We start from the raw sequence: 5,000 nt of genomic DNA, 5'->3' as shown, positions 1-5,000 counted from the left end.
TATACCCTACTTCGTTATTAACTTTTACGGATTGGTGACCGTGATATCATTCCTTTACGTCAATAGATCCGTCTTTTAAAACTGTAAATTCCTGGCAATATTTATTCCAGGATTTTTACCGTATTTTACGGCAAATTTTTAACAGTGTTGGAGAGACTTAATTTATGCTTTACAGTCAATGGTACAGTTGGTTTCATTAATTCTGGTACACTTCATGGGAAGCTATGTAGATATCAGTGTACCGGAATTAATGAAGGCAACTGTACCAAAATCTTTACAGAGTTGCTGATGTTCTCCACTCATCAAAAAGCTATATTTATATACATATATATATATATATATATAAGTGTATATATATATATATATATATATAAGTGTATATATATATATATATATGTGTGTGTGTGTGTGTGTATGTCTATTTAAGTATATATAATATATAATATATATATATATATATATATACTGTACTTAAATAGACATACACACACATTATATAATATATATAATATATATATATGTACTTATATACACATACACACACATTATATATATATAATATATATATACATATCTATACACATATATACATATATACACATACACATACACATATATACACAAATATACATATATATATATACACACGTACATATATAAATACACATATATACATATATAAATACATATATATATATATATATATATATATACACACACACATATATATATATATATATATACATATACATATACATATATGTGTGTCTGTATGTATGTGTGCACTGTTGTCATGTAACCACCTTTATCCAATGCCCAATATAGTAACGTGATTTATGTAAATTTTTCCTGTTCTACTAACTTTGAATTAATAATTTAATACATCGTCTATGATAAAAAAAAAAAAAAAACAGCTTTGAATAGCCAGACTTCCACGATGCCGAGCTTAAATAACATCTATAAAAACTATGAGAATATATTGATCGACAGTATATCAATATGTTGGACGTCAGTTTATCAACAAAAATTCAACATGACGTCACATCTAGAATACTTGCAAGGACGGTTAACGGATACGTGAGTGCAAGACTGATTAATACTTCAGTTGCTAACTCTGTTCTGCACAATCCTGTGGCCGTGATCGTATAGTGGTTAGTACATTGCGTTGTGGCCGCAATAACCCAGGTTCGAATCCTGGTCACGGCAGGGAACAAAGTATTTTGATTAGGAAGAAAACTTTGATATAAAAAGAGCTACATGGATACCAGAGCAAATAAAGTAGAGGATATTCTATCAACATATAAGAAAAAGAAATGTACATGGGCAAGACATATAATGAGAATGACATACTAGATGGACATTAAGAATAACAGAAGGGGTCCATAGTACTGTAAAAGAAGCAGAGGAAGGAAGAGAAGACGTTGGATCGACGAACTAAGAAAGTTTGTGTTTAGACTGGCACAAAAAGACCATAAACAAACGCAATTGGGACGATGTATCTGAGGCCTTTGTTCTACAGTAAACTATTAACGGCTGATGATTAACTTTAAGAGGGCCTTGGTGCTATCGAGTATACATAGTGAGTGGAGAATGAACTCCCGCCCTATGGGTTGAGAGACAAGACAATTTACTGTATGGGACTTGTTCTACATTTAATTCGTTCAGTTACTGATGAAAATGAAAGTTATACTGTAATTTCTTTCATCAAATTACCTAAACCTTATTTGAAAGAAATATATGTTCAGCTTTCTGTAAATTCATGGCAATTTAGGGAATTTCAAATTTTGTCATAAATCTTAACAAATTACGGGTTACATATCCTTCAAACCCTTAAACGTCACCCATGAACGGCAGGGGCAAGGGACGGTGACAATGTCAAAGAGACTGATCAGCAGGTAAGCCCCTCTCCACCCAAACTAAGACCAGGGAGGGTCAAGCAATGGCGGCTGATTACTCAGCAGATAGACCTATAGGCTCCCACTAACCACCAACCCTTAGCTCACAAGGATGGTGAGGTTACAGACTACTAAAATGTTCAAGAGCTTCAGCGGGTCTCGAACCCCAGTCCAAACAGATCACCAGTCACTGAGGTTTCCAGTAACCTACCACAATGAGTTGAAACATATTGGATATAAGAACAACACTAGTAGGCTTCCTGTTCATATATAAAACTAAACTAAACCTTTTTATCTTTTATACGACTAACACTCGAATATTTGTAATATAAAATGCTTCTGTGTTTCACATCGACACAGCTTATATAGAGGAATCATTGCATGAGAATTGCAATTAAATGCTGATTCAGTGAAAAGGTCTTTCAAGACACCAAAGTTTGAGTTCAAGGAACTGTGTAAGTAATATATATATATATACAGTGAACCCTCGTTTATCGCGGTAGATAGGTTCCAGTCGCGGCCGCGATAGCTGAAAATCCGCGAAGTAGTGACACCATATTTACCTATTTATTCAACATGTATATTCAGACTTTTAACACCTTCCCTTGTACGTAGTACTGTTAACAAACTACCCTTTAATGTACAGAACACTTAATGCATGTACTACAGTACCCTAAACTAAAACAGGCACAAATATTAAAGGTGATTTTATATCATGCATTTCCTAAACATGCTAAAAAGCACGATAAAAAATGGCAACCAATGTTTTGTTTACATTTATCTCTGATCATAATGTAGAAACAAACTGGAGGTAGAGCTTTGCTTATTACCCAGACATATTTCCCATACTTTTCCCTTAGAACTACATCACATCTTCCTACTTTAGATAGAACTACATCACATCTTCCTACTTTAGATAGATATATATATATATATATATATATGTTATATATATATATGTGTGTGTGTGTGTATATATATATATATATTTATATGTATACACATATACATACCTACATATATACATAAATACATGCATACATATATATATATATTACTGTATATATATGGGTTATGGAAAAAATCCGCGAAGTGGTGAATCCGCGATGGTCGAACCGCGAAATAGCGAGGGTTCACTGTATATATATATATATATATATACATATACATATACATATATATATATACATATATACATATATATATACATATATATATACATATATAACATATATATATACATATATATACATATATATAATATATATATATATATATATATATACAATATATATATATATATATATTATATATATATATATAATATACAGTATATATATTATATATATATATTTTATATATATATATATGTATATATATTGTATATATATGTATACACACACACACACACATATATATATATATATATACATATATATATATATATATATATATATATATGGATTACAGGAGAAGATAATCTGTTTGGTGTGCAGCAGGGGCCAAGAAACATAATTTGAAAGGCCATAATTTATTTATTTAGAGACTTTTCGAACATTGCAATGTTCATTATCAATCTGTAAAAGATATAAATATAAAACTCTAAAATTTGTACAATAATTTAAAGCAAAATAGTAAAAGACCTAAGTATGCAGACTTCTACTTTCCTTTCGAAATGCTTTTTCAACGACTCAAGGGCTTAAATTTGATCAATGACCTAAGTGGTTTGCAACATAAGTTGTGTTTTCTTTTACATAAAACTTACACTAAGTTGAGTGTGTCTTGGACACAGTTTTTCAGGAAGGAGGATTTGAGTATCCTACAAAAACTAGGCAAACGAGCTAGTTTGGTTTTTTGTAAACCAGATAAGGGTAAAGGTGTTGTACTGCTTAATAAATCAGACTATATTGACAAGGTTAATAACATTCTTGCTGACCAAACTAAATTTAAGTTACATGGTGAACCAAGTTTTTTTGGACATTTACTAAAGAGAAGACAAAATTAACAGATTTTTTTGGAAAACTAAAAAATGAAGGTATCTTAAATGAAACTACGTATCAGAAGCTTTTTGTGACAGGTTCTTCTTTTAGCATTCTATATAGACTACCAAAGATACATAAGGAAGGATTTCCTATCAGACCCATTATGGCAGCCTGTAACAACCCGTCTTATACAATATCAAAACACCTTGCTTCTTTGCTCAGTGATTTCTCGTGCAATCAGTTCTCACTAAAAAATGGCTAAGAGTTTCAGCAACAAATTGTTTTACAAGATGGTGATCTACATAAGACAAGTTTTGATGTAGAATCTCTTTTTACAAATGTGCCACTAAATGAAAAGATTAATATTTTAGATAAAATTTTTTATAACGATCAAATTATTTTTCATGGTTTTAACAGACTTTATTTTAAGACTTTTCTTGAGCTTGCTGTGCAAGACTCCATGTTTGTTTTTAATGGCCAACTCTATTTGCAGGTCGATGGAGTTGCCATGGGCTCCCCGTTAGGACCTTTGTTTGCTAATATGTTTATGTCCTCTTTTGAAGAATTTTTTTTTAATAGTTGTCCAGACACTTGTAAGCCAGTGTATTATAGAAGATATGTTGATGACACATTTGTGTTATTCAAACAACCATGGCATAGCGAAATGTTTTTAAGCCATATAAATATTCAACACCAAAATATAAAATTCACTATAGAAAAAGAAAACAACAACTCTCTACCTTTTTTAGACATTAACGTAAGCAGAGACAATGGTGAATTTATAACATCTGTGTATCGAAAAAAGACATACACTGGGCTTGCCAACAATTTTTATAGTTCCTGTTTTTTTAATTTTAAACTAAATGCTATATACACACTTGTTTATAGGGCTCTGCGTTATTCCTCGAGTTGGTCCCTCTTTCATAAGGAGATTTTATTTTGGTAAATTTTTTCAAGCAAAACTCTTACCCTGAAAGTATGGTTCATAAGGTTATTAACAAGCTCCTCTTAAAACATTTTTCCACCACAGAACCATCGTATAATGTCAAAAAGAAAATTATTTTCGCTACAATTCCTTACTTGTCTGACAACAAGTTTTCCATCAAACTTAAAAGAAATAATA

General features: G+C 30.9%; 1 protein-coding gene and 1 non-coding gene across 3 annotated transcripts in view; one reads left to right on the top strand and one right to left on the bottom strand.

The window, feature by feature from the left end:
• The window catches only part of LOC137615171 (paraneoplastic antigen Ma6E-like), a 426,083-nt gene that overhangs the window by 287,685 nt on the left and 133,398 nt on the right, over positions 1 to 5,000 (bottom strand). The window lies entirely within an intron of this gene.
• On the top strand, positions 1,135 to 1,206 carry TRNAH-GUG (transfer RNA histidin (anticodon GUG)). Its single transcript has one exon. It is a non-coding gene; the product is annotated as a tRNA-His (tRNA).

The sequence above is a fragment of the Palaemon carinicauda genome, chromosome 21 (assembly GCF_036898095.1).
Source record: "Palaemon carinicauda isolate YSFRI2023 chromosome 21, ASM3689809v2, whole genome shotgun sequence".
In the NCBI taxonomy this organism is placed as follows: domain Eukaryota; kingdom Metazoa; phylum Arthropoda; class Malacostraca; order Decapoda; family Palaemonidae; genus Palaemon; species Palaemon carinicauda.
The sequence above is the reverse complement of the archived record's forward strand: the minus strand, read 5'-3'. Positions and strand labels throughout refer to the sequence as shown.